The sequence below is a fragment of the Mesocricetus auratus genome, unplaced genomic scaffold (genome assembly GCF_017639785.1).
Source record: "Mesocricetus auratus isolate SY011 unplaced genomic scaffold, BCM_Maur_2.0 Super-Scaffold_100691, whole genome shotgun sequence".
NCBI lineage: Eukaryota > Metazoa > Chordata > Mammalia > Rodentia > Cricetidae > Mesocricetus > Mesocricetus auratus.
The window spans coordinates 26,665,707-26,690,356 of record NW_024429267.1 but is presented as its reverse complement, the minus strand read 5'-3'; positions in this window follow the sequence as shown (position 1 = coordinate 26,690,356).

Here is a 24,650-nt window from a genome sequence, read left to right as displayed (position 1 = left end):
GTTGGCATTTCAGCAGAAAACTTTCTGGAGTTGTGTTGTTAGAATTGAATGCGTATTTTGAAGTACTTGGGTTTTCCTTACATTGGATTTAGAGGGAGATCACTTGACATAAAACTGGGAGCACCTGGCTTCATGACTCAGTTTCCATTTTAGTAGAATGTGAGGATGTTTTTGCTTTCGATCACAGGCCCTATGCAACTCTTTCAAATCAAGCTGATCCTTACCTAGAGCCTTCACTCCCATGGATGAGTGTTCATGGTACCCGAAGGTAACTTGTACACTACCAAAGGAAAACAGTCAACACCAACCTAGCTACAAACCTTATGATCTTCCTACAGGACATCCTAGTGCAATAGTGGCATGATGTCTTATTGGTTTCAAAGCCCACTCCATGAGATGAAAACCAGCCCTGACACTGCTTGGGTGACCAAGAACCCGAGACCAGACAGACCAGGAACCTAAGGGGAAAATCTAAATGCTACTCTTCTGCTAAAGGAATGTATCCATGAAATGACTCCCAATGACACTCTGTTATACTTAGGTTAGTGTCTTGCTCAGCCATCATCAGAAAAGCTTCTTCCTGAGCAGATGGGAACAAATAAAAACATACAGCTGGACAATGTACAGAGGTTGTGATAGACCTTGGAACACTCAGTTCAAAAAGGTATGTTTCTGTCAAATCCCTGTCTCTCTTTGGGGCTCAGGGAAACCTGTGGGAGAGGAGGTGAAGAGATTGCAAAAGTCAGAGGGGATGGAGGACACCAAGGAAACATGACCTCTAAATGTAGCAGGTTGGCACATATGAACTCACAGAGACTGTGGCAGTATGCATGGAGCCTTCATGAGTCTATGCCAGATGAGGTTCCAGTGCCGGGAGGTGAAATGGACCCACATCCTCATCCCTGATCCAGAAGCTATCTCCAACTGGTAAACACTCTCACGTAAAAAAGTTAGTTCTCTCCAATGGAGTCTCACTGGGGATACAAACCACTCTAAGGGCAGGCCCAGTGCCCAACGGTAGATAGCCAACACAGTGACATCTTTGGAGGTTCTTTGTCTCACTGTATTTTGTCAGGGTTTATAAACGTTTTTGAATTATTTTTAGCCTTACAAGACCTTTGTGTATATATGAAGGCTTCTTTCTAGTGTTGTGCTTTATGGAATTCTGTGTGTACAAACGTGTGTTTGTGTCCATATGTGCTTCTCTTGCCTTTTCTTCGGCTCTTTTTCTTTTGTTTCTTTTGTCCTATTCTAGTTTGTTTGTTCTTGTTTTTATCTTATTTTTATTTATTTTATTATCATTCCTTAGATGCCTGTTTTCTAAGGAGAGACAGAAATGGTGCAGATGGGAGGGAAGGTAGGAAGGGACTGGAAAGAGTTGAGGGAGAGGAAACCATAGGAAACAAAAGAAAAGTAGAAAAGGAAAGGAAGGAAGGAAGAGGGGATTCAAGAATGGAGGGAAAGGAACAATTTTAAATTGTTTTAAACTGTTAGATTGGTGGAGTTTTATGTGTGTAGGACAAGAGATTTGGAGCTGTATTAAAGAACTCAGTAAGTAACATGAAGTGTGATTTTAAGAGTGACTTACATAGTATCTTCTATGTTGTGCGTGTTTTAGCAGAATGAAATAAAAAGGGATGTTCCCATGTGATACTGCTTCATAGTTCTTTTGCCTCACAAGGAAAAAATCAGCTGTCAATGGATGCTATTAACTTGCTGTTTGTTATGTGAAAAGCCCCAATGTTCCTGACAAAGCCAAGGAATTATTTTAGTGAATGACTACAAAATATAGACTCTGAAATCTGAAGCTCCTGGCTCTGAATCTGACCTTTGCTTGCTGACCGTACAACCCCCAGGAAGATTCTTCCAGACTGGACTCCCGACTCCCTGACCTAGTCTGTGTTGCGGCAGTTCCAACACAGAGCATCCCAAATTCCTGGGACGTATTAGGTGATACATAAATTAGGCTTTATTTTTAACTCTTGTGTCAATAGTTTGAGCCCTATTTCAACATTTGTATTTAATTTTTCTGCTTCTACATGGGAAGTTGGTTGTTTAAAGGGAAAAATAAGCTTTGCTTGGGACAAGGAGTCAAGGCTGAGCATTCAGGCAGCAGTTGGAGGTAGACTTGTAGAGTTCATGCTTGGGAAGAGAGAAGAGGGGCAAGGGAAAAAGACCCAGGCTGGAGGAGACCAGCTAGGATGGAGAACAGTAGACAGCCAGGAGAGTGGCCTAAGCACAGGGCTAGGATGTAGAAGCTGACATGGAGAGAGCCTGGCCCCTAAGTGTTCTCTGGAGGCCCAGAGAAAACTCTCTTGGAGTTTGGGAACAGTTTTGTTGATGTGCTGACAGCTAAGGTTAGAGTGGAGTTTCCTTTAGGAAGTCCCAAGAGTGTTGACAATGAACTCTGACCAAGAATTTTAGTTTCAGTTTAACTTCTTCCTCCTTAGCAGAAAGTGTTGGGTTTTGGGTTAAGGGGCAAGAGTTATTACTCAATCTCTTTTTTTTTCTTTTTTGGCTATGTGATACATAAAGTCAGTCATATTCAGAGAAAGGGGGCTCTGACAGTTTGGATAGAAGAAAGATGCTTCAGGGAGCAGATAACCCCAGAAATAGCCTATGTTTGCATTGTGAACAGGGAGCAGAGTCCAGCACATCTGGCAGATGTGGAGATTAAGTGTGGCAGAGACAGATGTGAAAAAAATCAATGTTCTTAATGTTTGGCACCATCGTGCAGCTGGTGACAGAAACTTGGGGTAGAGAAAACAAGATGGATGCCATCCAAACGTCAACTCCAAGCTCAAAAAGTCCAAATAAGTGATTGCAGGATGCATCTAGCAGGGGCGTTTTCAAATAACCTTCTGGAAATCTGTAAAACGCCATCTCTAGTAAGCTATTGTGTAATTTCTAATTGTAAATGGTTATTCTCTTATTCAATGTATTTGGCAACAGTCACAACAGTTTATTGTGGTAGGCAATAAGCTAAGGCCCTTCCCTGTGACTTCATAGAGGGGGATGCCATTCCCAAGCCATCTCACTGATGTAAAGCAGCATAAAGATGTCCTTGGAAGAGGTATGCCAGTGAAACACGGAGAGTACTCTGGGAAGGGAGGAGCAAGAGTACAGCAACCCCTTTGCCACTGGTACAAGCGGCCAGAGGAAGAAGTGTATGCTGTTATGAGACTGGATAACTAAAGTCAGGGGGAACTTATATCACATGTCAATGATCTCCTTAAATGTCTGTCTTACTATAACAGTTTTCATTAAATGCTCAGACAATTCAAAGAGGGGCATGCAAGTGCTCTTCTCTTTCTTCAGTATACTGAGGCTACAGAGTTCCCCATGCCTTCCACAAATATGGGAGACATCCATGCAGACAGCCACTGCGTGTGAAGACATGGAGGCAGATATTTCCCAGGTTCTGACAGTGATGGAAGATTAAGATTCCAGTCAGGAGTCAAGACAGGTAAGAGCTAAGGCTGGGGTGTGACTCTGACTCTAACCTCTCCTCCCCTCCCCAGCTTTTGATACAGGCTTTAGGTGACTTAGAGAACCATTGACATTGGTAACAATGGATCTGCCTTCATTCAGTGAGAGCATGGAAAACTCTATAGAGCGTCCTCCCTTGTGTCTTCAGGGGATGCTAGCTATGGGCTGGGTTCTGTGAGCTGGGACTCTTCATGGGTTGTCTTACAGAAGCCACCTCCATGCCACATCATCTCCTCAAATATATCCCTCCTTAAAAACCATAGCATTTACCACTCTTTTATGGTCATTCATAGATGATATCATCAATTTAATTTAGATGTGGAAACCCCTAAATAAATCATTTTATATTATTATCTCTAGTTTGATAGTAATAACTTTTATTCATTACATAATTCCCTATTATATATATGTGCAACTACACATATGCATATAAATATGTGATTTCAATCCCTGTAGTAATTTAATAAGCTAGCACATGAATTTTATTAACTAGGAAACTGGAACTCAGAGAAACTGACTGACAAGCCCAAATGTTCCTAGTAAGATGCGTGGTGAAGTATCCCCCTGGCTTCCCATAGTTTCTCCAATGGCTTGCCTAATGTGTTGGAGCCAAGGCCTTGCTGAAACACTGGGCACCTGGAACAAGTCATCAGCAAAGTGTGACTTTAGAGGTCTGTGCAAAAGTACCATCCTGGTTCACTGTGTGTGACTTGGTTTTATAGCACGTGGGTTGGATTTTTGTTGACTGGCCTTCCACCTCAGGATTTAGTCCACTGTGTACCAGCCTTCAAGTCAGCGAAGATGTGGCAGAGTACCGGGGGAGCCACACTGCCCTGGGCTTGAATCCTTGACTCTAGCGTTTCCGGTCTTCAGCAAGTCACCCTGTATCCTTATCAGTGCAGTTTCCTAATCTGTGAAGTGACAGTGCCCATACTTTCAGAAATGAGCCAAGGTACCTGGGGGAACAGGTGAGTAATTGTGTCTACTAGAGGCACAAGAAGTCCAGGAATCAGGAAACGGGATCCTGTAGAACCATTTGGCAAGTCACCCTAAGCCAGTGGCCTTAGTGACTGATGTTTAAAGACCAGACTTCCAAGGTCCTGAGGAGTTATTCTCTGCCCTCAGCCACAAAGTCTCTGTCTCTCTGCTTCTCTTCCCATCTCTCTAACCACTGGTTTCTGATGAGATGAGGATACTGGCTCTGATGCTGTTTTGAGAGTGCATTTGACTTGACCCGGGGTTTCCCAGTGGTTGCTTCTGAAACTGAATTGTCTCAAATGCTCTTCAATTGTGTAGGCATTGAGGCCACCCACAGCTTCCAAGGGAGAATCTTAACAGTGACTTGGGCTACAGACCAGTGTCACTTCTTGGTCTCACTCTGGGGAATCAGCTGCTGACTGCTTGGTGCACTGTGACTGGTGGGCAGCAGAGGACACCTCTGTCTGCTGTAGAATGCAGAGCACAGAAATGTGACATTCAGGGTGGACACAGGCTGATCCTCTGACTTCACAGCAGTTCATCTGTTGCGTTGGCATTTATTTCCGACTCTAGCACCTCCCCTGTCTGCCAGGGACAGCCAGTTGGTCTTTCAAGACTTCTGAGTCCTGAAGGAGCTTTGTACTCGGAGGGGGTTGCTTCCCCTGAAAGCTGGGGGCTGCCTGCCCTAACTCCTTAAGGCCTTTGTTGAGAGAAGCCTTCCAGTCGTGTGTGGAACTTTGTTTTATTAAATCTGATGAGTTCTGTATTTTTGCCACATGTCACAGATCACCCACGTTGACTGAGCCCTGCCAGAGCCTAGTTGCTGTTACCCTGAAAGGAAGCCAGATTTTTTAAGTGGGTGGGGGTAATTCCAGTTTGGTGCGATAAATTATATGGTTCTGCCTGATTTGTTTTGCTCTGGGCTGGGAGAACTTACGCCGGAATGTATCTTGCAATGTGTGTGTATCGGGTGGGGAGTAGGCAGGAGCAACGGGGCTAGGGAAGAGGGGGGAATAAAAAGTTTCTATAGTGAATGGATTGAAAAGAAAATACAGCAGAGCTCCTAGCTTTTGCCTTTGAACCCCTTCCCTAACTGGGCCTGTTAGGCCTAGTTTTTAGACTTTCTAGGTATGGAGCATGGCTTCTGAAATTCCAGGAAAAAATGTGGGAACTCTCATCCCTCAGAGAAGGTGACAAAACTCTGGTGCTTCTGTTTGCTACTCGTTCACAGAAGGAAACTCCAGGGATGTAGAAGTCCAAGAAATGTGTCATTTAGAAGTTTGCTTCTTTCTTCTGAGGCCATTGGTTTTGAAGGTGAAGCCTGGAGGCTTGAGAATGCCATGGGATTGTGGTTCCAGTTTTCAATGGATTCCTGGGAAAATGAACCTGGCACCACATATATAAGGAAGATTTAAACTTTGCCTTGTTCTTAACTGACAGAGGCTTAGAATTGTCTGGACATCTGGTATAGGAGACTACCACATAAAATACTTTACCACGAGGGCCAGGAAAGAGTCGAGTTAGAAAATGTGTGTAGATCCCTTACTTCACCTCAAATCCCCAATCTCTCTCAGACTTGCTTTTTCTATCAGAATAAAGGCAGAAATACAGTCTACCTCACAGGAATGCCATGAAAATTCGGTTAAGAAAACAAAGGAAGGAAGGAAGAGAGAAAGAAAGAAAAGAAAAAGTGGACACGTTCCTCTGTGACATCAAGAGAGTCCAATAAACACAATTTTTCACTTTTAAAGTGGTTTTGAAGGCAGACTCTGACTATTGTCAACAAAAGGCATTCCTGTGTCTTTTGGGACTTTCCTTTGAAGGGGCAGAGTCAAGCATCCAGACCCCAACACGCAGCCTTGCCAGCCTCACAGCTGGGGTAGAAGAGCATGTAGTTCTGAGGACCTCTGGAAAAAAGCTGGGATCCTATTTGGGAACCATTCTAAATTTATACATATGCCCTTCATTTATTTCCAAAACAAATGGATTTGAATAAACCCAAGTTTTTATTTCTTAATTCAGGACCATGCTGCATATAATCCAAGATCTGGAATCTTACAAATAAGGTTTAATCTTTTTTTCAATGAGCTCCAAAAGGCATTAGAAGAATTGCTAAGAGAAAAAGAATGCTTTGGGGGCTTGGGGAGAGGGCTGAATTGATAAAGCATTTGCTATGTAAGCATGAGAACTTGAGTATGGTCCCCAGAACTCATACGAAACCAAAACCAAAGAGGTACGCTGTAATCCCAGTGCTGGGGAGGCAGAGACTGGATGCTGCCTTGAGTTCATTGGCCAGCTAGTCAGCCTAGCTCAGTGGGCTCATTCCAGGTACAAAGAGAAGCCCTGGCTCAAAAAATAAGAGATGTTGAGGAAACCTTTATTCTCAGCATACATATGCATATATATAGCCACACACACACACACACACACACACACACACACACACACACACACACACACACACACACACAGTATATGTTTTCTGTCCAGCTAATTCTAAAATGCATCTGTTACAACATTTTGTTTAAAAAAATCATGCTAATCAGAATGCAATACAAGCATGTATGAAATTATCAGATAACAAATTTAATTAAAAATCACATTACTGAAAAATATTAGCAGACTAGAAGGTTGAGACGTCTTTTTCACACTTATTTGCAGGTGTGCCCATGTGGGACTGAATTGAAGGTGACTCATCAGAATGACAGAGGGATGTCTTCTGCTTCATTTTTCACTATTATGCGATTTGTCAAACACTAGGCCCCACTGTTAAATAAATAAAAATGCATCTTGAGTCTCCTTCCTGGTCAGCTTTGCTTCCGGTTAAGATGTGGAGGCGTCTTGTTCATTACTGAAGTGGTCAACTTAGTTTAAGATGTTCTCAGTATTTTTTTTTTCTGCTTCATAAAACTGTAGGAACAAAATCTTATGAAAAATTGAAAATCTACTGGATTAAGAGAGATTAAGAGTCTATAGGCAATCAACTCTGAAGCAGAGGTCACCTGACTGGAGAAGCTTCTCTTTTATTGTACCAAGTGGGCCTTCTCCCAAGGGCTTCCAGCTGTTATTTTTTTCTCAGCCCCTTTAAAAAAATTAAATTAGAAACAAGCCTGTGTCATATGTCAATCCCAGCTCCCTCTCCCTCCCCTTCCTCCCCTGCCTTCCACCAGCCCCCCATCCCATCTTCCCTTGGCTCCCCAGAGAGGGTGAGGTCCTCCATGGGGAATCCCCAAAGTCTGTCATATCATGCCAAGCAGGGCCCAGGCCCTCCCCCATGTGTCCAGGCTGAGAGCACATCCCTCCATGTGGAATAGGCTCTCAAGGTCCATTCGTACACCAGGGATAAATACTGATCCACTACCAGAGGCACCACAGATTGCTGAGGCCTCCTCACTGTCATCCACATTTCAAGGGTTTGGATCAGTCCCATGCTGACCTCTCAGCCATCAGTCTGGGGTCCATGAGCTCTCCCTTGTTTAGGCCAGCTTCTTCTGTGGGCTTCACCAGCCCGGTCTTGATCCCCTTGCCCATCACTCCTCTCTCTCTGCAACTGGGTTTCAGAAGTTCAGTTCAGTGTTTAGATGTGGGTATCTGCCTCTGCTTCCATTGGTCACTGGATGAAGGCTCTAGGATGGCATATAAGGTAGTCATCAATCATTATCGGGGAAGGGCATTTAAGGCAGCCTCTCCACTATTGCTTAGATTGCGAGTTGGTGTCATCTTCGTAGATCTCTGGAAATCAACCTAGTGCCAGACCTATAATGGCTCCTTCTATTATGTATCTCTCATCCTGCTCTCCTCTATTCTTCCACCGAGTCAAACTTCTGCTCCCCCATTTCCTCCTCTCTCCTCTCCTCCTCTCAGCTCCCTCTCCCCTCACCCCATGCTCCCAATCCACTCAGGAGATCCTGTTCCCTTCGCCTTCTCTGGGGTACCATGTAAGTCTCTCTTAGGGTCCTCACTGTTTCCCAGCCTCTCTGGCGGTGTGGATTGTAGGCTGGTAATGCCCTGCTCCATGTCTAAAATCCATATATGAGTGAATATATACCATGCTTGTCTTTTTTGTGACTGGGTTACCTCACTCATGGATGGTTTCTTCTAGTGCTGTCCATTTGCCTGTGAATTTCAAGATTCCATTTTTCCCCCTGAGTAGTATTCCATTGTGTAAATATACCACATTTTCTCTATCCACTCTTCAGTTGAGGGGCATCTAGGTTGCTTCCAAGTTCTGGCTATTACAAATAATGCTGCAATGAACATAGTTGCACAGATGTCCTTGCTGTATGAATGTGCATCCTTTGGGTATATGCCTAAAATCTGATTGCCATTTTCCTGAGGAATCTCCATACTGATTTCCAAAGTGGCTGTACAAGTTTGCACTCCCACCAGCAGTGGAGTGTTACCTTTTCTCTACATCCTTTCCAGCATAAACTGTCATTGATGTTTTTGATTTTAGCCATTCTGACTGGAGTAAGATGGTATACCAGAGTTGTTTTGATTTACTTAGATACCAGCAAACCATCTATTTATTCATGTACCCCTCCATGGGTATAAGCTTTCTTCTTATAATAACCTTCCCAAATACACCATTACAGAAAATTATCTAACAACAGTGTTGGTAATACTGATCTCAATAAAAACTTGCAGTTCTTCAATTATACAAATCTTTACTTTTCCATTGAATGTTTTATCCTCTATTAGACTTACAAAAAACCCTAAAACGTACTAGAATAATTTATTCATTAGAAATCTCTTGAGTAATAGAGATGGCTCAGTGGTTAAGAACACCGGCTGCTCTTCTAGAAGTCCTAAGTTCAATTCCCAGCAACCACATGGTGGCTCACAACCATTCATAATTCATTCTGGTGCCCTCTTCTGCCCTGCAGATCACTGCATACATAATAAACAAATAACTAAATCTTTAAAAAATATCTGAAATCATATGAAATTCACTAAATCATTCTATAAGCACTTTACTATCAAATACCACATCCATTTCTACCTGAATTTAACAACACTGTGCTTTTAGCAAAACAAGAATTTATTATTTTGCAGAGAGTGAATTTATATTAAAAGAAACATTGTTTTCAAACCATAAAAGGATTAGGCACACTAGAGGTGTGTATTTGTTGAAAGACCCTTGCAGCCATCAAAAGCAATTGGAATTATTTTCTTTGTTGAATCTGGAGTGTCTTATAGCACATTGCTTATCCTCATGGCCACAAAATTTATTTTCTTTTATCCCGTGGACACTCAATACTTTTCCTTTGCACTCTTCTACTTTCTGCATCATTGGAATCAGTATTGATGGAGTTCTTTCCCTGTGAAAGAAGAGGGATGGGACAGCATCATCTCTGAATACATCTTTGCTATGATTTGGTGGGGCACTAATTTGATTTTTAAATATGTACAGTTTTATGCATTCTTTGAGAATTTCATACATGTATACAATGTATTTGAGCATACCCACGTCTGCTTCCATTCAGGTCCTCCCTGGAGTATCCCAAAAGTTCCCCCAATTTCATGTCATTCTTTCAATAACTCACTCAGTTCAATTAGTGACACCCACATGTGCATGGGGGTTTTTAGAATAGCATTCAATATAACAATATGCCTCAGAGAGGTTGGTACCTTCTCTGACAGAAGTTAATCTCTTAACTATATTTCTGTCTCTTGCATATGATTTGGGGAATGAATGGCTACTTTCTGTCATCCATCCAAGAACCCCCATTCTGATTATTTCCTCTTAGGTCTTCAATACCTATTCCAACATCTCAATGTTCATAATTCCAGTTTAATCACAGGGTTAAGCAAAAGTATAGGAAATAATCCATTCTCTGATCTGTTTGCAGTTTCATTCACAATAAAAAGACATAGAACAGAAAATATTAGCTAGCGAGCAGGAAAGGCACAAAACTGAAGGAATCATGGCTTCTTCCTCATATTCTCAGAGTAGGGTCAGTATCTCTGAGAGGTCATTGTGTGAAGCTGTGAAGGTGACGCCTGAGCTGCAATGGAGACCCAAAGATGCCACAATAGTGGGATATCTGCCACTTTCCTATATCCACACATAGCAAAGTGGAGCCAGCTCAGGAGGCAAATGTGTACTGTAGGCAGCAAAGCTCGAGAGGCTGACCCACTTAAGCCCTTTGAAACTGAAGTCCCAAATGCTGGACCCATAGATAGGATTTAGTGCTTACCCTGATTAGTTTTGGTCTTGTTCTGGTCTGATTGTCCATCACCGTGCTCCCACCCCTCTCCAGGAATGGCAGTGTGTACTCTGCGTCATAGTATGTGGGAGGTATGTAATTTGTTTTTGATTTTATAGGGTATCACAATTAAAAGATTGCCTTGAGTCCCAGAAGAGATGTTGCATATCTGAGCAATGTTAGGACTCTTAAAGACTAATGGAACATTTGAAGTCAAAAGAACTAATTTCTGTATCGTGAGATGGCCACGAATCTGTGTGGGCCAGGAGCAGAATGTTGTGCTTTGAGTGGTAAATGTTCCCCATCGTCCCATGCACCTAAACACTTGGGGAGCTCATGGAACCTCTAGGAAGAGGAGCCTTGCTGGAAGAAGTGTAATACTGGGTCAGGCTCTGAATTTTTAGTGCCTGGTTTTCCCTGTCCCCCACCTCTTTCTGATCCCTGTGTGTGGATAACACGCTATTGGCTAGATTCATGCACCTGCTGGCGAGTCTCCCCTGCAGTGATGGACTGTATCCTTTTGGAACTGCAAGCCAAACCCTCCCCCTCCCTCACATGCTTTTTGACAGCATATTCTATCACAGCAACAGAAAAGTAACAAACACACTGTGTAATAGTGAAAAGTGGTGCACAAATAAAACTTAATGAATGAATGGAGAATAAAAAAATAAAAGTAGAAACGCTTCCTGCCACCTGTACTTTTTGGCTTGTTAGTTTTGAGTCTGCCCACTCTTTGCAATCTCCTCTCATCCTATGACTGTGGTAGGTTAAATTCAGATTCTTTGACTTTTGATTGTTCTCTGATCTCTGGTCTTCAGTGTCACTCAGTTAGAAACATTGCTCTCAGAGACATAAAACGACAAGGGATTCCCTTCCACTGGTCTATCTGCTGGAGGAAAAGAAATCACAACTGGATTTGATCCATCTGAAGGCTTGTCCAGGGTCTGAGACTTGCAGTTTCTTTTTCCCAGGAGATCTGTTCCCCTCATCCCAGCCAGAGAGCCACACAGCTACAGCTATGTCTGGTTTTGCTTTCTTTGTTGTGTGTCATCTTTTTGCACCCTCTGTGCTTCTCAATCTCTCTCTCTCTCTCTCTCTCTCTCTCTCTCTCTCTCTCTCTCTCTCTCTCTCTTTTGCTTTTTGGAGTAGAGTCTAGTTATTTTTCATATTCTGATTCTTCTACTTCACTGAGTCATGTGGATGTGTCTAGTTGATTGTCTTTCCTGGAAGTCTGTCTCTTTGCTGTTGTACTCTGTAATCCTGGACATACAAGGTAGCAACAAGAGCCCACATTTCTCTATCTTTATAAGCTTTTAGAGTTTCTTTATCAGCTAGGAACTTCTAAATTTGAGACTTTTCAATGGTAACTCATTAGTTAATTGTGCTTCATTTGTAGGTTATAAAGCTATGGCTGGGATGTGGTTACTGTTTTTTTTAATATGTTGATATAAAATGGCAAATATTAGGTTACATCCTGCAAAAAATGGTTAGGAATTAAAATCAGAATTGTGATCTTAGTTATGTATATGAAGATATATTTGTGTGTTAGAATATGATTTTTTATAAGTCATTAACTTTTATATACAGACATCCTTAATAAACAATAAGATGTTCTGATTATTTGGCCTGGAATAACATTTTGTTTTATTCAACTGGCACATCAAACAGTATGCTTTTGTGTATGTTAAAGAAAAGTGAAAAAATATTTGATAAGTGCTGATTGGAACAATGGAAAATTTAAAAGGAAGGGAGCACAATTCATACCTTCAAAATTATATTGGCACTTGATGGTGATGACGATTTCCAAGGATTGTCTAGAAGACATCTCAGGTGCTACATAACATCAGCGATCTCTGAAACTAGAGTTACCTGTGAAAGCTTAGAGAAGAAAGGTAGTGCTGTTTTTGATCCCATAAAGGATGGAGATGTGTGGGTGTGTGTGAACATGGGGTCGGCCAGCTGGGGCCTCTAGCGGAATGTGGTTGGATACAGAAAGGAAACAGTTTTGACAGATGAATATTTCTTTACAGGTTGGGGTAGGTCAGATACATTCTAAAGATGTATAGGATGTATTTGGAGGGTTTTGAATGGAGGTTCAATGAGTTTGGTCTTTATTCTTAGTTAAAGTGAAGTCATAGAAGGCTTTGGAGAAGAGACTTCCAAAGATGAGTATGGTATTTATGGATGAAATGAGTAAACATTTGTGGAACATGAGGTATGGCTGAGTTATTTTTTCTGTCTCTGTGATACAACTCTGATAGAAGCAACCCTTGAGGGAAGGAAGGGTTCATTTTGGTACATGATTCAGAGTTGGAATCTGTCCTAGCGGGAAGTCAGTGCAGCATGAGTTTGAAGTCACTTGTCACATCATATCCATACCCACAGTCAGAAAGCTGTGAGTGATAGATGCAAGTCACTGCTCAGTTCCCTCTCTTGTTTCCACAGTCATGGATCCCAGCCAAGGCCACCGCAGTCAGTGTCTTTCCACTCCACGGATGCAGTCAAGATGCCCACCACCCCCAATCGTCTTCAGAGACTATCTCTCAGGTGATTCCAAATTCTGTCAAGTGTATAAGCAATACTAATCACCACAAGGCATTATTACATCCTTGTTATAAGACACAGAAGGGGTGGGTGAGTGAGGCCAGAAGATGTGTAATATTTGATGCTGTATCAAGGAACTGTGTAGAAGGAGAATCATACTCAACAATTGTTCTCCACGGTGATCCACATAAAGGCTTATGGTAATTAGGGGAAGCGGCAATTGGCCTTGCTCAACCATTAAAGGACTTATATTTGTATACCACAGCAAGGACTCTATGAGCAAAGTCACAGAAATGGAGAGAGAAACCAGCATTTCGTCCAGTCAGCCTGGGAAACAGGCTGTGGCTGAGGATGAGCAAAGGCTGCTGGGTCTCACAGAAGGAGGGCTTTGGACACCACTGGGTGTGGGTCTTCTCTTTGTTCAAGGCTTGGTCATCCTGGAGATGGGCTGGGTTCTGCCTCACCGTGCTCTGTCTGACCATGCATAATTGACTCAAGTGAGAAAGGCCAAAGCGTGTAATATTCCATATCAGGCTCTATTCATTCCATCCTTAATCAACCTAAGAAACACAGGGTGAATCAGGTATTTTGTGGTCAATCGTGTCATTGATCATTAATGTGTCAATCATTGAGTAAAAGATAAAAACAACGAAAGTTTTTTTTTGTCTAACTCCTTTTCTGTGACCTATTTTCATTTGTTTAAATATCAAGAGGGGAAAAACAGTAAAAGAACAATATTTAGATAGTTCCTAAAACATGTTGAGTATCCAGTTTATTTTGAAGGTTCATAGCTTGCACAATACCAGACTTCTTGGGTCTTTGTATTTCCTTCCCTCTGTGGGTCAATAAATTAAGTAACACGTCAATACCAAGATAGCAGATGAACATCTGTCAGGGAGAACTGGTCCTGAGGGTTTTGTGCTCTGGTTTGGAAAATGTTTGATCTCTGTGTGCCGTCATAAAAGATGGGAGAGAGTTTATTATCTTTTATGATCCCGACTTACTAACAATACCTGACAGAGTGATTGTGCCTTGGCCTCTAGTTGGAACTCAGGATGTTCTCCTTGGCTTGTCCCTGTATGAGGCACAGAACTTGTTGGTGAAACATCAAAACAAGCTATAATATGACCCTGGCAATGGGATTCGGAACAGCTGCAGGGCTTTCTCCTGTAGGGGGCTGGCAGGAAGAAGAAAAATGAAAGTAGCGCAATCAATCTCTCTAGCATTCTATATATTAATAATGTTTGCCAGTTCCAGACATTGTTTAATCAATACCGGATGCAGGGGCTTGCAATGGTTTGTGGTACTTGGATGTTTGTGGAAGCATTGGGAGCCCATGGTCTGGGTCTGTGGGGGAGAGCCCGCGGATGCCCATGCTGGTAAATTCTCTCATCAAGCTAATTCATGAAACTTTGTAAAGAGACGGTTCCTAAGGAAACTAGTGTGCGCAGCTCTCTTCCTGCCTGTAGTATCTCAGCCGGTTTTCCCAGACATTTAGTGAACCCACAGAGGGATTCGTGCTCCCAGACAGGCAGGGAGATTCAAGGTGCTAACGCCAGGGGGCGCCCATAGGGGGGAGTCTGCAAGGTACTGTGAGCCTATGAGGCCCCAAGAAAACCTCATCTGTCTAAGAGTTCTCGGGTTAGAGAGGGCTGTAAGCACTCAGAAGACTGAACAGTGGAACACATTTGTAAAACAGTAAATAGAGCAAAAGCTATCGGATGCTATCTGACTCGTGTTTATCTGCAGTTTGAATGACAAAGGCAAAGAAGATTTTACTAGTGGAAGGTTTAATTGGGTAAAATGTTTGCTTAGCAGGGAAAGTAGGCTGTAGCAGAGGGGAACGTGTGTGCGTGCGTGTGTGTGTGTGTGTGTGTGTGTGTGTGTGTGTGTGTGTGTGTATGCGTGTGCTTTCAGCTTTCCCCCAGACTCCTCAGTATAATAGCTGGATAGGTTTAACTTGATGCTGTCCACTGTCATTAGTGGCCTCTCCACCTATGAGTGTGTGCTCATATGGACGCACACTCCTCTCCCCTCCTCCCCCCACAGTTTTTTCCTGCAAACAAAAAATCCCAAACACCAAGTATCCAACCCAAATCTCAGTCCCTCCACTTTTTTTTTTCGTTTTCTTTTCCAGCTCCTCCCCTGCCCCTTCATATTTTGACCCTTTCATTTAAACACTAAAACTGCAGGGAATGTTGCATGCAAACTGCTTGTGCATGCACGCATGCACCTAACAAGCTGAAAGTCAAAGTTGAGGTGGCAATTTGCTCATAAACTGGATAATTAAGGATGTGCCAAGCTACCTGTGGGGGACCTGGGGTTTATCAGTGTTTTTTATTTACTGTTTAATAGTACAGCATGTTACATAAACCGTTAAGTAAAACAATTCTATTATAAAAATAGCCCTTTCAAAGTCACAGCACCTCCCCTACCGAGTTCTAAAATCACTGGAAAATGGGCAGCAACAATAAACACAGTGCCTAGTGCCAATAAATGTTCTGCCCACCCGGGCACTCTGTTACCCTAGAAGTGTATGAGTATAGGTTTAAATATGAAAATATCTCTGCTTTCTTTCCATAACTAGGGTTTCTCTCAAGGGATCTAGTTCAAGGATGGTTGCCCTTTTTCTATTCTACGTTTTTTGGTTAAATTTGTGTCTTTGATAACGCAGCCCTGAAACTTGGTAGCACATCTGGATAATCTAGAATGGTTTAAAGTGTATTTATGGGCAGACAAGGTGGTGCACACACAATCCCAGCACTTAGGAGACAGAGGCATGAGGATTACAAATTCAAGGTCAGTTTTGGTTGCATAGCAATTTCAAAGCTGGCTTTGACTACATAAGACTGTCAAAACAAACAAACAATCCCACAAACAACAATCTCTGAAATGAATGGATGTCTGGATTCTGGTCTCAGAAGTTCTTGTCTAGTTTGTCCAAGATTTAAATAGTCTCTCTGCTTAATGTGCATAAGGGTGGTCTCTAAATTATCCCAGAATCTTATTTAATGGTAGTGCCTAGGGTGAGGGTGTGGATGAGACACCCCTCCCTGCCTCTTTCCCTCCCTCCCTGCCTTCTTTCAGTGCTGGGGACTGACCCTAGGGCTCTCTCTGTGCGTGTCAGCTAAGTGCCCTATGAGCCACACCCTAGCCCTAAATTCTACCCTTAAAATAGTCTCCTGTGTGATACTGCGATTGGAGAGCTCACACCTGAGTAATAATTATGTGGGGGAGTGTTCGGGAAGATTTGGAAGGTAGAGAAAAGTCACTGTGAAAGGTTCTTTCCACCATTCACATCTTACATGAGTGGATCTTCCCTATCTATGGGCCCGGATCCCTTCTCCACTTCTAGTGTAGGCAGCTCCCATTAAAAGACGGGCTTTTCCTGAGATAGCCTGTGTGCGCTAGGCTGAGTGGTGGTTCACCCAGGCTGAGGCAGGCAAGAGCAGAGCAAGTATGTCCTGTAATCTCCGTCAGGCATTTACTCCATCGTGCTGTGAGGTAGTTAAACACTCTCTGCACCCGGAGTCTTTCAGTCTGAGAAAGTGAAATCATCGTTTTTCTTTTACAAATGAGGAAGCCAAAGTTCAAGAGAAGTTAGCAAAACTAGAGGGTGGTGGTGGTGTCTGGTGGCAGCCTAAGGATGCCTTGATGGTCCTGATGCTCCCCTGCCCCCACCATAGTATCCAGTCTGTCTCTGCAAGCTCCTCTTTCCCTGTTTAGATGACCTGGTCTTGTCCTGTATTAAGCCTATGAAGTCTTCTCTTCTGCTCCGCCATAGCTATTCTGATAAACCAATTTATGGTCACATATTAATGGGTTTGTGGGCTATTATCATCATCTCTGACATAGTGATTAAGTGCTTTCTCTTTCATCTTCATTTGAAAATGATAACATTCTCCTGATGGAGTTTCACTACGCACTTTCTGCTCTTAAGTGTTGCCAAAGTAACCAGTCAGTTCAATAGGCAAACACGCCTGCCAAGTGGTATGCTTGAGGTCTTGAGGTCTTGTGGAGCAAGCAGTTGCTTGCTGACAATGTTTTCTTTCTTCCAGTTTGGTTGGCATCTGATAGACCTGACCACAGATACTTTTTTTAAGTACTTACTTTTAAAAACCTACCACCTACAAGCATCCGATCCTGGTGGTTGGTTTTTACAACACACACAGTAACACCATTCATTACTGCTGACTTCCACTAGGTCCAGGGCCTGTAGTTTTAGGCAGGCTCTTGCATCCTCAGCCTGACTTTATTATCTCCCACTGCTTTGTTCCTCCAATCCCTGTGGTCCTTTTAGGGGCAGAATGCGGACTTCCTTCTATTCCTGACCTAGCCTTTCTAAAGCTTGGGACACCTATCATTTAGAGAAAGCTTGGGTTAGGCAGTGGACAGTCATTCTGAGGGTTGCGTGGAACAGGTAGCAGGGACTTCAGCTGCCTCCCCAACAGCTGCAACTGCTAAAACAATCTTGCTTTTTTTGTTTTCCACATTTAAAGAAAGACCTTCAGCCAAACTGTCGCCCCTGACCTTGTTTTATATTTCCAATGTGCATTTTATTAACTCCTTTTTCATATGGTGCATATGGAACCTGCCACCAGATGAGAACGGGGCAAATCTTACAGTTCTGATGGAGACAGCAGCCATGAGCATGAAGAGAAGCTGGAAACAACTCTGGTAGCAGGGGTCTGTCGTGTCAAGCTGAGCCCTGTGTATGGAGATAAAATGCTCAGGAGGTGTGCAGGTCACTTCATTAAAACCCAAGCGCAAACAAACCCGGGAGAAACCATGCATCGGAAGCCAAAGAAGCCCTTCAGACCTGAAGATAACTGAAGGGGGCTGAACAAATAAATAGTCTGGGTTATCAGGGTGAAAATTTCACTTTTATTCTCCAACTTGTCTCGTTATTAAGGTTGAATTAGGCTGAAGTTGGGGGAGGACCCTGAAAAATGAATCTAGAACACTGAAGAATGAACTTAAACAGGAATCTGTTTTACACACATTTTCATTGTTTTCTAAAGACTGGGGCTTCCTACCGGACAGCCGGGAAAATACTTCCTGTCTGTTTGAGGAATGATGTATTGCCAACCCCCTCACCCCCACCAAATCCGAAGCTAACCTTCTTTTTCTTCCCCCCTTCCCCGGGAGTATATGCCTGTGTGAAGGGGTGTCTACCTAATTGGCCACAAGAGGGAATTAAACTAAATAAAATCACTATCCGCAGGGGGCCTCTAAATATGCCTTTTTAATTTGAAAATTTTTGTGGGTTATAGTGTAATTCAAGCTTTTCAAGGTTTATTGGTGCATAGCTCACAGACCTCAGACTTCAAGTCTGAACCGCTCTTCACTAATTCAGAAAGCGAAATCACCTTCATCTGGCCGGAACTGGAGAAGTGAAAGCCGGGAAAACAAAGTTTCTTCTGAGTTAGCGGGAGGGAGCTGAGCTTGACTTTGGGGCTGCTTCCTCCGCGCTAGGATGGACATGGCTTCTTGAAGAGCCATCACCCGGTGGTTCACTACCTCGCAAAGCACAAAATGCCTGTTGCTGAGGATGAAGACGTCCCTCACAGAGGCGTGTAAAGGCTGGTGACTTGCAGCCTGCTGCCTTCCCAGTCAAAACACGCCGCTCTGGGTAATTAATTGCTTCAAGAGGAAACGGACCAACGGCGCCTTCTGCTGTGAATCTGTTAATGGAGAACTTATGGAGAAAAAGTCGAGTCCTCCCGTCCAAATTGGAATGTGAAAGAAATCTGTTGGAAGGTGATGACAGAAATGAAGTAAAACAGTTGTTTCCTGATCCGCGTGCCAGGTGTGTCTCACACTGTGATAAATAAGATCTGCGTCGGACACGCCAGAAAGGGGGGAATGTTACAAGCGTTTATTATGGTGAGGCACAGAAAGGAAAAAAAAAGCCCTTGAATAGCTTTGTTTCTCCTGGCACCGAATGGGGAGCCCGTTACCGCACAATGCTTGGAGCTGATAATTCCAGTTGTTTAGGTTCAAGCCAACGCGGCCTATTAAAAGCTTAAATTCAGTTTTATTGTCCAGGTATTTATTAACTGATTATGAAAAGACATTAAAAGACTCATAATTAAGCTAAGTTGCTTTTTATCTTGATGAATTCTCCCCTTTTGTTACACAATAGAAAATCTCCTTGTGTTTGACGGCAGCCTTTCATTGCCTTGCTATTATGGACCGCAGCCCTCGCCTCGGCTCCAGCCAGAGCCTAAATGAAAGGATCTGTGAAAGCCGGTGGTTATGGTTACCAGTGTTTCCCACAGTTAGAGTGTGTGCGGTGTTATGCTCCCCCTACAAACCGCTGCTGGGTTTCGCCTGCGGAGGCTGCATGAATGACCCTTGCCAGGCGTTCTCATTCACCAGAGCTCCACGCATATGGACTGTCCAAACACACAGGGCTGGCATAGGCTGCCCAGCTACTTCTACCTACAGTTTGACCTTGGGTGGCCTAGGTCAATCCACTATTCCACTGAAATTACTTTCTTAGATTTTAAAGTTTTCAAATAATTTAATGTATTTCATTTATCAAATGCTTTCTCTAAAACATGCAAGATCAGGAATAATGACCCTATCTTCCTAAGAGCAGTAAAAATTTATTAGAAATCAAGCTCATTATCATCCTTTCAAGTCTCAAAATCTATATTTAGCCAGATGTGATTTTGGACACCTATAATTTAATCACTTGGGAGGCAGAACAGGGAAAGGACAGCAAGTTTGAGGCCAGCTCTTCAAAGTGAGTTCCAAGCTATATCCCCCAAACCAACTCCTCTCCAAATAAAAGCAACAAATAAAAAGACCACCCCAAAATCTAAATTTATAATACATGCATATGTATATATTTTGAAGATGGAACACAAATATCACAATTTTATTGTTTTTCCATAGCAATAATTACTCCTTGAATGAATTTCATTGGTTTCAGTCCCACCAGTGTTTAAAACAGGGTTTAACTAAAAAATATAAATAAAGGGATTGTAGAAATATTGAAAGCACAGATATCTTGTTATTATGGAATTATATACCTTATAAAGTTGCTACCATTCAATCCCTTAAAGTTGGTTTAAAAGATGAGGAAGCCCAAGTCTAAAAGGGGGCCCTGAAGCACCATAAGGAAGTTAAGTGTAACATTTAAGTAGAATTGCCTGCATTGTGGGCAGGACCTGAAAATTATAAGATCTTAGCCATAGCTATACTTCTCTTGAGAATGTCAAATGGAGTTTTGCAGTATTGTGCATGACCAGGTATTTATAAGGTACTGCTAGGATTTTGAAAGAGATCTCAGCTTTTAAAACTTCTTATAATATAAGCAGGGGCCAACTTTGAAGTGATTTGATATTTGGACTAATTTCCTTTTTTACTATTCAAGTGCTGAGTCTCTATTGTTGTCTAAAATTAAAAATACAAAACCTATCCTTACCTGCATAACAATTTCAGCTTAATGCTATATAAATAAAAGGCTACTGTCTATAATTGAAGATTACCTGGTTTATTTTGTGAAAATCAGTGCTTGAGAGATAAATCATCATTCTCCAAGTAAATATAGTTTATTGTTTCTCATAATCCATCCTATTTTAAAACATGGTGACATTTCTTTAGGCAATATTTGCTTAAGAATATAGCCATTATTCTGTTTTTTATTTCAATTAATTTATTCACTCTGCGCATCAGGGTGGCCTCAAACTCATAGAGATCCACCTGCCTCTGCCTCCCAAGTGCTGGGACTAAAGGTGCATGCCATGACTGCCCAGCATAATTTTTTCTTTATAAAATTACTTTTAAGTGGGATTTTTTGTTACCGTAACCTTTTAAAATTATTTATTATTAGTGTGTGGTGTGTGTGTATAGAGTGTATGTGCAGAGGTCAGAGGACAGCTTCTAGTTGATTTTTCCTTCCACTGTAGGTTCTGGTATCAAACTCAGGTCATCAGACTGGCACATCAAGTACTTTCATCCGCTGTGCGGTCTCTCCAGTACCACTCCATTCATCTTGAAAATACAAGATTGCTTCATTGCTTGATACTCCAATAGGGAAGGTGTTCATTCATTCTTTCTCTCTTCACCCACTCATTCCATAAAGACAGGGTACTGTACTTAATAATTGGCACTTCTAGGTCCTAAAGACTTAGCAACACAGACCTTACCCTAGAAAGTCTTGGTTGAAAAGAGGGCTAATTGCAGAAAGAGGGCTTGGGAGAAAACATGAGTCAGTCAGTTATTCTATGGCTTTATACAGTGAGAGGGGACTCAGAAGAAAATACCCTACAGACCATTCAGACTCGCTATAGATAAGACAGTGTGCTCAGTGTTTGCTTTTCATCCCCCTGGTGTGTCTCAGGGTCCCTCGTGGGTCCCTTCCTACCACTCCTTCTCCGGCTCTCACACCACATGAATCATGCTCAGTACATACACAGCCCACACTCTCCTGTAATTGTTCCTGAAATCCAGCCATTGTCAGAGCTTCTCCATCTCCAGCTGTGCTTTGGTCAGAAGAGAGCACAATTCCCACAGAGAAGTGTATCTACTCTCAGTGGCCTCCCCTGCAGGGTCTGTGTTGTGTTTCATGCTTAAAGAAGACTTTGGGGACAAAGTAGACAGCTGAAGAGCAGCTCCTGTGTCCCTTCAGATGCTCCTCACCTGAGCCTTAGGGACCTGAAAGACTGCAAGTCCCCCCCTTTCCTCTGCCCCACACCAGCGGTATCGCCATGCAGCCAGCTCACCCCCCACTACCCTAGTCGATGACTGTTGGCAGCTACAGGGGCGAGGTGTCACTGACTGGTGCATAATTATGGTGGACAGAAAAATGTAGACGTGTTAGCAAAGTCAATATTATGGAAGCCTCTGTCTTCCCGAATACTGTTAAGTGAAAGATATTTCTAGGGTATAGCCAATTACGTTCTCTGTTTTTATGACCAGTCACAAATGTATTTTTTATTAGCTGGTGTGTTCAATGTTTTGAATGCACAGCCCTTATTTCAATCTCATTTTAGTTTGTGGTAAGTGCAGAAGGATTTTTGCTGACTTGAAATAGTGAAGCTGCTTTCCTTCAACTGAACAGCGAGGCCTGGAGCCCCGGGAGTTTATTCCACAGCCTTCTGTGATTCTTGCCTGTAAATTAGTCTCTGAAGTGGTGTTTATTGCTGAACCAAGAGGTTAAGACAGCCTAATTATATGTTTGTGCAGGAGAAAACACCATGCCCCACCGTGAGCAATTATCCTGTCCCCCTTTCATAGTTTAATTTGGCTCAAGCTAAGAAGAATGAGGAGATGGCCTGTCTTCACCACAAACTTAGCTACCATGCATTTTCAGTGTTAATTAGAAATTTCATTCACTAAAAGAGTGACTTCTTGGCATAACTCAGTTTCCAGCCAAGTGTAGGGCATCTGGTGGGGCAACTTCAAGTGTCTTTGTGGATTAGCTCTCTAATTCCACTCATGGGGCAACATGTGGGTGGCACCTTTGCAAACGCTTGCTTGATGCCATTTTCTTGTTCTTTTTATTTTATATATCCAGAACAGTGAAAGCAATGGTAGTGGAGAGACTGGTAGGATTCTGGGGCCCGGTATGCACCATTTGTCTTAAAGGAAAATCCCACTTCTCCTAGGGGACTTTTTCTTATGTAAGTAGGATTCAGCCAATGAAAACCAGAACGAGATCAATAGGTCAATGTCATAAAATGTATCACAACAAAGAATCTGTAGGGTAGAAATTGCATGCAGGAATACATGTCTTTGTTCTTGGACACTTCTCTGTCACAAGGGCAGCATACTTCTGTTTCTCTTCAAAAGCATTTGGCTCATATTTTCATACACAGGCATATGCTGAAATCTCACAAAGCACAGGTTCAATTTCCTCTTAGGAAAATAAAAGATGCCCTTCATGTCTTCTCACACTCAGCCAGAAATGCACATTGTCATTGAAATGAGCTGAGGGAAGAACCAGCCCTGTAGGAAACAGTATTTCAAACTTGGACCGGAGTGTCCTGGTGTGATGGGCTCCCTCCAGGGAATCAGGCTTCTCGTTATTAACAAATTTCCAGCCTATCACTGACTTCTCTCGTCTTTATCCCATTTCTATAAGTTCTGTTTTTAGGATGTCTTTCTGCCCACCACCACCTCAATTTCAACTCTCAGCTTTCTTAGCCTCTTAGATATTCTTAAAGCAAACCTTGGTTCTCATTGGCTAGTTCTTCTCTGTTCACCGATACCCCTGGTGGTTTTTCAGATCCCGTGTTTGAGGTACAGGCAGCCAAAGCTGGGAGTAACATAGAGAAGCCATGTTCTTGTTGGATACTCTTGCTCAAGGACATGTCTTCCATGTTCTAAGGCAGCAAGCAAACCTTTCTTATGACACTTTGATGGGCCTCTTCAAAGTCTTTCTTCTCTGTCTGTAAAAGAAAGTGATTATGGTGACTGGAAGCTGGCCTAACTGTTTATAATTTCTCCATTATTTTTTAACATCTTTTAAGAAAACAGTTCATAGATTTATCTCAATGACATTACACCAGGCCTTTTTGTTGCCAGTGTCCTATTCCATGGCACACTAGCTTCCAGCTAGCTACCATATGAAACTCTCATTTGGCAGTTATGTGTTGAACACCTACAATCTTCCAGTCCTTATTCTCATGAATGTCGTGTAGTACCGCTGACTGCTCGGGCCCTTTTCTGCTCTGTCACATCACATCATATTATGTTTTTCAACACATTGTCCCTCTAAATTAGAATCTAAATTACCTTGAAACAAAGTAGCAATCTGTGTCACCCTCCAATAAGATAGTGACTTCTCATTTTCCTAGAAGTGTAGTGATGATTTTAGGTCATCTGATGATGGTGAGCCGGTGGGATGCTGGAGGAAAGAGATGATGCTGTAACAATAATCTCCCCCCAGAGAGGGCTCTGTGACACTTTAAAGCATGAATTTCCTTGACAAACATCTGACTTTGGCTTTCTTTTTATTCCAGAAAGCCACATAAAAATATCTGGAGAAATTTTAAAAATGACAATCTTTGTTTCCTAATGAATACATTTGAAGGGTGTCTTTCTTCTTCGTTTCTTTATTCTTTTTTTTTTAAAAGCACACTTTGATTGCAGAGTATACAGGAATCAAGCTGGAACTGACCTGTGAACTTCCTTCTTGCTGGATAGCTTTCAAAAGGTGCTATGCACGCTGTTGGGGGCGGAATGCATTCCCCAGTAGTGAACCCTGAATGCTACAATACCAATTTTCCTGGAAAGATGTGTCAATGAAGGTTATGGGGGCAACTAGCCAACTTCTGGTGAGTCTGAGGTCTGTTCCACAGGAGGTAATTCATGCCTGGTACTATAAAGCTGATGAAAAGCTCATCCTGGGAAGGTTTTGGGTCCTAGGGGGAGACTTACTCCTGTTGTTTTGCTAAATGAGCATGTTGTAAAATT